This window comes from Portunus trituberculatus, chromosome 6 (genome assembly GCF_017591435.1).
Source record: "Portunus trituberculatus isolate SZX2019 chromosome 6, ASM1759143v1, whole genome shotgun sequence".
Taxonomy (NCBI): domain Eukaryota; kingdom Metazoa; phylum Arthropoda; class Malacostraca; order Decapoda; family Portunidae; genus Portunus; species Portunus trituberculatus.
In genome coordinates this window covers 3,428,889-3,441,388 of record NC_059260.1, presented here as the reverse complement: position 1 = coordinate 3,441,388, position 12,500 = coordinate 3,428,889, and the positions used below count along the sequence as shown (strand labels likewise).

The 12,500-nt window shown below is 40.0% G+C and overlaps 1 pseudogene; it reads right to left on the bottom strand.

The window, feature by feature from the left end:
* The window catches only part of LOC123517820, a 141,727-nt pseudogene that overhangs the window by 34,023 nt on the left and 95,204 nt on the right, over positions 1-12,500 (bottom strand).

Below are 12,500 nucleotides of genomic sequence, written 5' to 3'. Positions count from 1 at the left end.
TGTTGTCATGTCTCTCCCTCCACACCAACCCTCGCAGCATTCACAGCCCTTACTCCTTCAGTACTGGGACACATTTTTACCTTGAGATTTCTGTACCTTATTGGCATTAGGAAGGGTCTATGGAGGTCAGAAAATTAATGGCCACAGTCTTCACTATTCTAACCTCTTCAGCACTGGGACACATTTTTTTCCTTGAGATTTGTGTACGATTTGACTGTATTTTACTTACATTAGGAAGGGTCTATGGAGGTCAGAAAATTAATGGCCACAGTCTTCACTATTCTAACCTCTTCAGCACTGGGACACATTTTTTCCCTTGAGATTTGTGTACGATTTCACTGTATTTTATTTACATTAGGAAGGGTCTATGGAGGTCAGAAAATTAATGGCCACAGTCTTCACTATTCTAACCTCTTCAGCACTGGGACACATTTTTTCCTTGAGATTTGTGTACGATTAAACCATTTTATTTACATTAGTACTGGGATATATTTTTCCTTGAGATTTGTGTACGATTAGACCCTTTATTGACATTAAGAAGGGTATATGGAGTTTAAAAAATAATGGCCACAGTCTTTACTATCTACCGCCCACATAAGTTTCAGAAGGTGTATAAAATGCCTAAAAATCAATATGAAAACGCGTCACGGTACTGAAGGGTTAAAACAAGGAGTGGGTGATAGTGACAGATAGAATTAATGAAGTACGTGAAGATTAGAAAGACAAATAACGAGAGACATAAAGTAGGGAAAAAAATGAATGACGAAGCAGAAGAAGGAGGAAAGGAGAAAGTACAATGAGACATAATGGTAGTGAAAGAAGGAAAGGGAAAGGAGAAAAAGGAAGGTGATGAAACGATGACACAGGTGAAGGAAAGAGAGGCAAGTTAATTAAGCTAATCAGATCAGAACAGGTGTCGTTAGAAAAGCTTTTCCTTGGTAACGGCGCTTCCCTGATCATCCTTATTCCTGTTTCTCTGGTCAGTTTTCAGCGGTCTAGATTTTTATTTTCCGTTTTAATCCATTCAGTACTGGGACACATTTTTACCTTGAGATTTATGTACGATTAGACCATTTTATTGACATTAGGAAGGGTCTATGGAGGTCAGAGGATTACTGGACAGTCTTCACTATTTCAATCCCCCACATGAGTTTCAGAGGCTGTATAAAATCACCAAATAGTAAGCAAAATGAATATGGAAACGCGTCATGGTGCTGAAGGGATTAAAACCACATCATGAAACACTGCGTCGCCACATTAAGACACTGAAAACAACTTAAACAAGAGGAAACAAGAGGAAACAAGAGGAAACAGTGCTGAGCGGCCCAAGACATTTAAATTTTACGGAAGAACAGATGATGAAGTTTGAAAGAGACGAAGTGAAGTTCCACCGCCTAGAAGTTGGAACAGAATTCTCCAACGCTCTTCTCTTTCAGCACAACAATTTCTAAATCCCACAGAGGTGAATAGCGAGGTTCTCAAGGGGGGCTTCTCCTGCTGATAACGTGGAAATATTACTATTCTGTCACTATAACTGTTTAAACACTCTTAAAAAAACGTGTAACTTCAACTAAAGCCTTTTGAATGTAATGGAGATGATGTGCTGTGTTTCAGAATGTTGACAATGTAGAAATATCGCTAATCTTTCACTATAATCGTTCAAAACACCTTTAAAACACGTGTGACTTCAATTAGAGTCTTTTGAATATAGTGGAAGTGAAGCGCAGAAGTGTTTCAGAATGTTAATAATGTAGAAATCCTTTTATTCTGTCGCTATAACCCTTAAAACACCCTTAAAAACTCAAATAACTTCAATTAGAGCCTTTCAATTCAGTAAAGGTGAAGCGCAGAACTGTTTCGGAATGTTGATAATCTAGAAATCCTTTTATTTTGTCGTTATAACCATTAAAACACCCTTAAAAACACGTGTATCTTCAACTAGAGCCTTTTTGAATATAATGAAGATGCTGTGCAGTGTCTCAAAATATACAAATCTTGTTAATCTGTCACTAGAAACGTAAATACACCTTTAAAAACGTGTAACTTCAACTAGAACCTTTTGAATGTAATGGAAATGCAACAAGGGTGAAGTAATAAAAAGTTCTCAGGGTCAATACTGAGGTTAGGGCAAGAAATAATGGATTCAACCTTGATAAATATTAAAAATGGATAAGAAGGAGTCTGTTTTTAAATTGAGTGGTGGGTGGGTGAAATAATCTTAGTAATGAAGTTATTAGTGTTGTGTTGTTAATCCCTTCAGTACCATGACGCGTTTCCATATTCATTCAGCTTACTATTTATCAATTTTATACGGCTTCAAAAAACTATGTGGGGATTGAAATAGTGAAGACTGTGGCCATTAATCTTCTGACCTCCATAGACCCTTCCTAATGTCAATAAATGGTCTAAGCGTACGCAAATCTCATGGTAAAAAATGTGCCCCAGTACTGAGGAAGTTAAAATAGTGAAGACTGTGGCCATTAATTTTCTGACCTCCATAGACCCTTCCTAATGTCAATAAAATGATCTAATCGTACGCAAATCTCATGGTAAAAATTAATCCCAGAAATGAAAGGGGTTAAAATGTAGCGTCAGTAAAAAATCGAGTCACATGAAAAAAATAAATAAAACAGACGAAATTACTTCCATTAATCTTAAAAAATAGTGTGAAAAATGTACTTCAATAAAAATAATAATAGTATTGAAGGGGTTAAAGAAGTTAGACAAATTTATGGATGGGGATGATCAGTGGAAATAGGAAGGTGTATTTCAGGTAAGGACTGTCACGTGTATGCCTGATAACTTCCTACAACTTCCCTTATGTCCACGTGGTAATCTCAAACTGGCTGTTGTATTCATGACTGCAACAACAATACACCCAGCTTCCCCAACCACGCTCTTCAGAATTTTCCACCACCTTGCTAAGCCTTCACTGTCACTCCCACTAAACGCTGCGTCTCTCACCAACTCCTCCAACTTTGTAAAGCTATTGGACTCCCTGACTTCCAAACTGCAGCACATTCCCGCCCATTCCTCCCTCGCAACAGTCACTCCAGGGAAAATTAGAATAGTGTTGTCTCAGGTGCGCCCACTTAGCAGACTTGTAGGGCCAGAAGCACCTCGGCTCTGGGGGTGTAAAGGAGACGCTGTGGTGATGGACAGGGCGCACAGAACACGGAAACAAGATCAGAGAAGTGCAGCAGAGAGAACACTGCGACACAATAAGCTGAATGGCGCATGTATTGAAGTTGTTAATGAATGCAAAGGACTCACGTTGTCTGGCCTGATGCATTTGAAAGGTTTAACACTAGACAAGCTTAACCAAATATTCTGAAATAACAAACCTACATGAACTTGACTCAAACCAAACCTAACCTTACCTAACCTAACTTACCCTACCTTAACCTAACATAAGGGAAAATAAACCTAACCGAAGCTAAATTACAAAGCCTACATAAATTTGACCTTATCTATACCACCAAACTTAACCTAACCTAACCTAACTTAACCCTGCCTTTCTCTACTCTGTCCTGGACAAAGTAAATAAGGATGGCAGGAAAGCAGGCATGAATGAGCGAAGGAATGAAGAAAGGAAGAACAGAATGCAGAAATAAACTAAGAAAGGAAAGAAAGAATGAGGAAAGGAAACTAAAAGATAACTAAGTAAAGAAACCAATAAAGGAAGGAAGAAGAGAATGAAGGAAAGAAAGGGATGAATGCTTTGCTTTAACCCTGCCTTACCCTGCCTTGCTCTATCCTACCCTGCCTTTTTCATGCAAGAGAAAGATAAAAAAAAAAAAAAAGACACTTGAAAGCCAGTTCCTTTATACTCGTAGATAAAAAAAAATGGAACTACCTTGCGTTACCTTGCCCTTTCCTTCCCTCCCCTGCCTTGCCCTGCCCTAACGTGACATACCGTGAGGATGGTCTTGGGCAGGCCGCTGTCGTCCTCCTCCGTGATCTGTGTTTGGTGCAATGCTCGGGGAAACACGGGCGGGTACTCGTTCACATCCACCACTTTCACTGCCACCCGCGCCTCGCTTCGATACGGCCCCGCCACCGCCTCCACCACCAATTCATGCTGCACAGGTACGCAAAGATAGGTAGATAAATCGATTGGTAGGTAGATAGATAAATAGATTGTAAATAGATAGATTGATTGATTGATAGATAGACAGATTGATTGATAGAATAGATAGATAGATAAATTGATTGATTGATAGATAAATAGATAAATAGATACATACATACATACATAGTTTATTGAATACAAAATACATATTAACAAAATGCCTAAATGAAAACTCTGTGTAGTATGAATTATCACACACACACACACACACACACACACAGGTAGGTACGTTAGGGTTGTCACGTGAATATACTTACACAAGATGAGTTTTACGTACAGAAGATTAATTTACGTACTCAATATTAAGAAAAAAAAAAAAAAAGGAGAAAAAAAAGAAGAAAAAGGTTCATATCATAGGAATACAGAATAAGGTGAAGCGAGAAAAAGATACACACACACACACACACACACACACACACACACACACACACAGACAGATTTGCATAGACAAAGCTGAAATTAGAATACAAAAAAATCTCATTATGATAATTATACAAAAAAAGACAAAGACATAAATCAAGTGAAGACAAGAGTAATGTTTATCCTTTACACACACACACACACACACACACACACACACACACACACACACACACACACACACACACACATTTCTCATAAGATTAAAAGTTCGAATGTATAAAACTACAACATAAAACAAGGAATAATGGGGCTTTTTAATTTATCCAGAGAGAGAGAGAGAGAGAGAGAGAGAGAGAGAGAGAGAGAGAGAGTACAAGGATTAAACATGTATTTTCTCGTTTATTTACAATGCCAACACAAAAATACTCTCTCTCTCTCTCTCTCTCTCTCTCTCTCTCTCTCTCTCTCTCTCTCTCTCAATGTTTGCCTTTATTCTTATCTCTAACTTACAAGACAACCTCTCATACTCTCTCTCTCTTTCTCTCCCCTCTGTCTCTCCCCTCTCTCTTTCTCTCCTCTCCTCCAGTCTCTTCCCCTCTCCTCCTCCCCTCCCTCGAGATTTTCCTCCTCCTCTCCTTCAGAAATAATCTCTCCCCTCAGGCTTCTTTCCCCTTTTCTTCCTCTTTCCCCTCTTAGCATCTTTCTGGTCAGTGTTTCCTTTTTCTCCTTTAAAAATCTTTCTGCTACTTTTTTTCCCCTCATATTTCTTCCTCTTTAAACCCTCTTCCTCTTTCTTATCCTCTTGGCTTTTGTTTTCCTCTCTTTCCCCTCTCCTCTTCCTCTCAGTATCCGCAAGGAAGGGCTGAGGGGAAAATTTTGGTTTCTTCTCTTTCTTTTCGCTTTTCCCCTCTAATTGTCATGGAAATGTTGGGAAAACTTGACTTTCTTCTCACTCTTCCATGTTTTCTTTCCTTTTCCCCTCAGGAGGAAAATCGGAAAAAAATCTTGCTTTCTTTTTCCTCTGTCTGTTTCTCCTCTTATTGTTTTTATTGAGGGGAAAAGTGAAGAAAAATTTTACTTTTAACTCATTCTTCGTCCAATATTTTTCCCCTTAAGGAGGAAAAAAGGGGAAAAATTGCTTTCCTCTCATCTTCTTATTGTTTTTCCTGTTTTTACTTTTACTAAGGAGGAAAACACGAGATCTTTTATTTCCCCTCATCTTGTTATTGTTTCCCCCTCTTTTCCCCTCTTATTCTCATTGAAGAAGGAAAAGGGGAAAATCTAAAACGACCTCTTACTCCTTCTTTATTTCCCCTCGTGCGTTCGTGCTCCTTTCGTCCTCTTTTAATCCCCACTGAGGGAAAAAAAGGGGAAACACTAAATTCCCACACTAAATTTCCCCTCGCTTTTAATTCTTGTTTCCTCTCTGCTCCACACAGCAAGGGGAAAAAGGGGGAGAAAGTAGATTTTCCCCTCAGTTTTAATTTCCATCTTGTTTCCCTTGAATACACTTTGGCGCCATCAAGAGGAAAAGAGGGGAAATTTTTTAAGCTTATTCTTTCCTTTACTTTTACATTCTCTCAGCTCATCACTAGAGAGGGGAAAAAGGGAAAACACTTAAAATTTCCCTTGCGTTCACTTCTTACAATTTTCCCCTCGTCAAACACAGAGGAAAAAGAAAAAGGGGAAAAAAAGGGAAAAAGAAAAAAAACGTTTTCATTTTCCTTTTTTTCCTCTCCTTGCTTTATTTTTCCTTCATTTGACCCCCATAGGAAAAACGAGGAAAAAATTAAGTAGTTCTTTTCTTTTCCTTACCTCTCACTTCACCATAAGGAAAAAAAGAGAGGGGAAAAAAACAAACCCATCCACTCATTAACTTTTTACGACCTTCCCTTAGCAACCAAGAGGGAAAAGGGGAAAAACTCAAATTCCCCTTTCCTTTACTTCTAATAACCTCCTATCACCAAAAAGGCTAAAAACATATTCCCCTCAACTCTTTCCCTTCCAGTCCAACACTTGAGGGGAAAAAGGGAAAAAAAGGGGAAAAACAAAATTTCCCTTTACTTTTAATAATCTCTACTATCACCAAAAAGCTAAAAAAAAACATATTCCCCTCAACTTTTTCCCTTCCAGTCCAACACCTTGAGGGGAAAAAAGGGGAAAAAGGGGAAAAAAGGGGAAAAATTACTAACCTGCTGTTTCTTTTCATAGTCCAGTTTTTTGAGGAGGGAAAGTTGTCCAGTGAAGGAATCCAAGGCAAAGAGTCCTTCCGCTCCTCCTTCCTTGATGGCGAAGGAAACAGGGTGTCCTGCAGGAGGGAAGGAGGGAAGGGGGAAAGTTATTGATGGTGTGAGAAAGGGAAGGAGGGAAGGAGGGAAGGAGGGAGGGAAAGCGAGGATGTTTGGTTACTGTGTGAGTGAATGGAGGAGGGCGAGGGAGGGGAGAAGAATGCAGTGAAGGAGTGAAGGAAGGAAGGAAGGAAGGAAGGAAGGAAGGGAGAAGGAAGAGAAGTTTAATTGCATGTGAGAGATAAGCTGGAAGGAAGGAGAGAAGAAAGGAAGTGAATGAAGGAAGGAAGGAATGAAGGAAAGAAGGAAGGAAGGGAAAGAAAAAAAGGAAGGTTTAGTTGTGTGTGTAGGAGACAGGAAGGAAGAAGAGAAGGAAGGGAATGAATGAAGGAAGAATGGATGGTGAGATGGAAGGAAGGAAGGAAGGAAGGAAGAAAGAAAGAAGGAAGGCTTGGTTTATATGTTTGAGAGACAGGAAAGAAGGAAGGAGAGAAGGAAATAAGGAAGGAAAGAAAGAAGAAAAGAAAGAAGAAAAAAATTGTGATCTCATGTGTGCATAAAAACAAGAAAGAAAACGAAGAAAAAAAAAGGATAAAGGAAGGAATAGAGAAAACTGGAAAACGAAGAAGTAACAAAAGGAAAACGGAGGAAGGAAGGAAGGAAGGAAGGAAGGAATGAAGGAAGGAGAAAAGAGACAATTTGAGAAGGAGGAACGAATGGAAAGAGAGAGAGAGAGAGAGAGAAAGAGAGACAGAAGGACATTGTTAGAGCGCGCGTATGTGTGCGTGTGTGTGTGTGTGTGTGTGTGTGTGTGTGTGTGTGTGAATCTATTATGAATTTAACTTCTTTATTTTATGTCACTTACATGGAAAGAGAGAGAGAGAGAGAGAGAGAGAGAGAGAGAGAGAGAGAGAGAGAGAGAGAGAGAGAGAGAGAGAGAGAGAGAGAGAGAGAAAAAAACATACCAAATTTCTAAAAACGAGGAACAAAGAGAAAAAGAATAAATGAAAGGAAAATAAGCAAAGATGAAGGGAAAAAAAAGACAACTGCTCTTTCCATTTTCCTTTATTACTAATACGAACATGAAACAGAAATGCAAAGGACTAAAAAAAAAAAGAGAAAAAAAGGAAAGAGAGGAAAAAAAAAAAAAACAAGAACAAACGAGGAAAAAATGACACACAAAAAAAAGAAAACAACATGATAAACAAAAAAGAAAAAGTAAAAAAAAACACAAAAAAAAACAACAAAACAACCTTTTATTCTTGCTGCGGTTGTCGGAGGGAAGGGAAGAAGAGGGAGAGAAAGAAAGAAAGAGAGAAAGAAAGAGAAAGAGAGAGAATAAGGAAAAAAGGGTAAGTTTTAGTATAAGCCAAATAAAATTATGTAAAAGGCAGGATATGGTCTCTAAATAGCTTCCTTTTGTGGCGAGGAAGGTAAAGAGATGGGGGGAAATGGGGTGAAGGGGAAAAGAGAATGGGGGAGAGGGATAGAGAGAGAGAGAGAGGAGAGAGAGGGAGAGAGAGGGGAGAGAGGAGAGGGAAGTAGGTACAACACGCTAAGAAAAAACATTGTTACTGTATTGCCATGCTAAAGAGAGAGAGAGAGAGAGAGAGAGAGAGAGAGAGAGAGAGAGAGAGAGAGAGAGAGAGAGAGAGAGAGAGAGAGAGAGGAGGAAAACTTACAAGCATAAACAAGAAAAGGCAATATACAGACATCGAGAAAGAGAGAGAGAGAGAGAGAGAGAGAGAGAGAGAGAGAGAGAGAGAGAGAGAGAGAGAGAGAGAGAGAGAGAGAGAGAGAGAGAGAGAGAGAGAGAGAGAGAGAAACAGAGAAACAGATAAGAGAGAGAGAGAGAGAGAGAGAGAGAGAGAGACAGAGAGACGAGAGAGAGAGAGAGAGAAAGAGAGAGAACGAGATCGAGACCAAGAGAGAGAGAGAGAGAGAGAGAGAGAGAGAGAGAGAGAGAGAGAGAGAGAGCAGTCTGGGATGAAAGAACCTCGTCTCAACACAAAACAAAGGCTTGGGAAATATATCTACGAAGGACTTTGAGATAAAAATTGTGGCTGGCTCTTTGACTCAAGCAAGATATTGGAAACGACGGATTTGAAGGGCTCTCTTTTACCTGAGTGGAAATGCTTACTACCTGGTCCCTGCTCACTCACCTTTCCTACAATAATAACAATAATAATAATAATAATAATAATAATAATAATAATAATAATAATAATAATAATAATAATAATAATAATGATAATACTCCCTCTCTCTCTCTCTCTCTCTCTCTCTCTCTCTCTCTCTCTCTCTCTCTCTCTCTCTCCTCTCCTGTATTATTTCTTTCCGTATCTCTTTCCTTCCTTGCTTCCTTTTATTCCTTCCTTTCTCTATTACTCTCTCTTCATTCCTTCTCTCTCTCTCTCTCTCTCTCTCTCTCTCTCTCTCTCTCTCTCTCTCTCTCTCTCTCTCTCTCTCTCTCTCTCTCTCTCTCTCTCTCTCTTTCCTTGACGATCTTTCTTGACGATTATCTTTTCACTCTTCTCTCTCTCTCTCTCTCTCTCTCTCTCTCTCTCTCTCTCTCTCTCTCTCTCTCTCAACTAAAACTATCTAACATTTTATTATCATATATTGAAAAAGAATGATATTTTAGTGTGGATTAGAGAGAGAGAGAGAGAGAGAGAGAGAGAGAGAGAGAGAGAGAGAGAGAGAGAGAGAGAGAGAGAGAGAGAGAGGGACAGAGGCAGTAGCTCAAGCGTTATCAACACAAGAAGGGGAGATGCGAGATAAAAGAAGAATTGATATATTTTTCCAACCATGAGGGAGACAGTGTACAGAGGATACACTTCCACTACTACTACTACTACTACTACTACTACTACTACTACTACTACTACTACTATTTCTACTACCACTTCTATTATTAATCCTACTGATATTGCTATTATTAATACTACAACTGCTACTACTACTACTACTACTACTACTACTACTATTACTACTATTCTACTTCTTGTGTTACTATTGCCATTGCTACTAACTATTACTACTATTACTATTATTACTACTACTATTGTTACTACTACATTATTTCTACAACTACTATTACAACTACTTCTTCTTCTCTTACTGCTACTTCTACTACTACTACTACTACTACTACTACAATAACTACTATTACTACTATTACTACTATCACCACCACCACAACTACCACCACCACCACCACTGTCAAAAAAAGAAAGAAAAAGTAAAAGACGAAAAAAATCAAGAACTCCCTCCAAATCTTCCCTGCGACCACCACCACCACTACCCAAGGTCACGTGACTCACCTTGCTGCAGTACCCGGGCCGTTAATTGGAGGATCACACCTGGGGAAGCATCCTCTCTCACTTCAGCCAGGTAATTACGCCTTCCCAGCTCGATTCCTTCCACTCCAGCTAACTGTGTCACTGTGGGGGATAGAGAAAGGGGGTATGACTCTCTCTCTCTCTCTCTCTCTCTCTCTCTCTCTCTCTCTCTCTCTCTCTTTTTTTTTATTTAAACAAAACTTAATACAAAGGAACATGTACCCAAAGGCGCACTGTCGTGTGCTACCTATTCTAATACTCTCTCTCTCTCTCTCTCTGTAATGCTTGTTCACTTAATTCTTAACATATTTCTCCTATAACTCTCTCTCTCTCTCTCTCTCTCTCTCTCTCTCTCTCTCTCTCTCTCTCTCTCTCTCTCTCTCTCTCTCTCTCTCTCTCTCTCTCTCTCTCTCTCTCTCTCTCTCTCTCTCTCTCTCTCTCTCTGACTAGATTACCGTCTCAATTACTCACTTTCCCAATTATTCACTCACTCTCTTTCGATTACACGTTCACTCACACACTCAATTATATCTCTCTCTCTCTCTCTCTCTCTCTCTCTCTCTCTCTCTCTCTCTCTCTCTCTCTCTCTCTCTCTCTCTCTCTCTCTCTGAACACAGACTCAAGTGGACGACAAAAAAATAGTAAGGAAGAAATTCAGCAGTATACAAGGAGGAGGAGGAGGAGGAGGAGGAGGAGGAGGAGGAGGAGGAGGAGGAGGACAAAGGACATGCACTGGAAACAAAAGGAGGTAAAAATTCGTGTTTATTGCCGCTCCATGAAGACAAAGTAAGGCGAGGCAAGGAAGACAATAAAGGAGGAAGAGAGAAAAAAAGAGAGAGAGAGAGAGAAAAGGAAAAAAAAAAACGAAATAAATAAAACAGAAGCAACACCTGGAACACAAGTAGTAGCAGTAGTAGTAGTAGTAGTAGTAGTAGTAGGAAATGGAAATCGTACCAAACTCTTCTGAGAAACAAAAAAAATGGAATAGTACTTCCTTAAAAAGATCAACAAAGAAAACGCAACACACCAGGCAATCTTGGACCCATTTTCTACGACCCCCTTGGCCCAGGCGCTGCTCTGGGCTCACCTGGCGCCTAGAAACACACCCCAATTTAGAACACCAGTGACTTTTTTGTGTGTTCCAGAATATAACAACATACTTTTTTTGTTTTTCTCTTTTCTTGGGCTCTGAATCTTCCGCAAGCGCCGCCCAAGGGGATATCTTCCTCTTCCTCTTCCTCTTCCTCCTCCTCCTCTTCCTTCTCTTCTTCCGCGTAGTCTCAGAAGGAGGAGGAGGAGGAAGAGGAAGAGGAAAAGGTATGTTATGGTTGTTTTGAGTTGGTGGAAGTGTGTGTGTGTGTGTGTGTGTGTGTGTGTGTGTGTGTGTGTGTGTGTGTGTGTGTGTGTGTGTGTGTGTGTGTGTGTGTGTGTGTGTGTGTGTGTGAGAGAGAGAGAGAGAGAGAGAGAGAGAGAGAGAGAGAGAGAGAGAGAGAGAGAGAGAGAGAGAGAGAGAGAGAGAGAGAGAGAGAGTGATTGAGTGTGTGCTCAGATTTACCGGATTACATGTGGATTGCTCTCTCTCTCTCTCTCTCTCTCTCTCTCTCTCTCTCTCTCTCTCTCTCTCTCTCTCTCTCTCTCTCTCTCTCTCTCTCTCTCTCTCACCTTAACAACGTAACATTAATTAACGCACTTTATTCAAACACATTTATTTTCTCTTTAATTTTTTTGTTTCCAAGTTCTAAGAATGTAACCTTGAACTCCACACACACACACACACACACACACACACACACACACACACACACACACACACACACACACACACACACAATGGCTGTTTCCTAATCTTTCCCATTTCTGCATTTCCATTGTAACTTCCCTTGAAACTTAAATGGCTCTGCTTGTTCTCTTTAGTTTCCCTCGCAGCGGGGAGTGGGCGAGTGCTTGTGTTGATTTGAGGGCGTAGGATATGAGTAGGATGTTCAAAGGATACGTCAGGAAGCTCCCTTTGACGTAGCATTCGCAGTTGGTAAGGTGTAGGAAGCCTGTTCTCTTTCTCACTGCTGAAATGTTGCATCTCTTTCTATCTTCTATTGCTATTGTCATGCTAACTGCTCTTCTGATCTTCCTAACTGCATGCCTTCCCTCCTCCCCCACCCTCGCTGCACAAGGCTTTCTTCTTCCTCTCATCCCTTTCTCTGTCCAACTCCCTAATGCAAGAGTTAACCAGTGCTCTCAGTCATTCATACCTTCCTCTGGTACACTCTGGAACTCCCTGCCTGCTTCTGTATTTCAATCTACCTATGACTTGATTTCAAATAAGAGGGAGATTTTAAGACATTTATCCCTTTCATTTACCTAACTCTTTCTGACCTG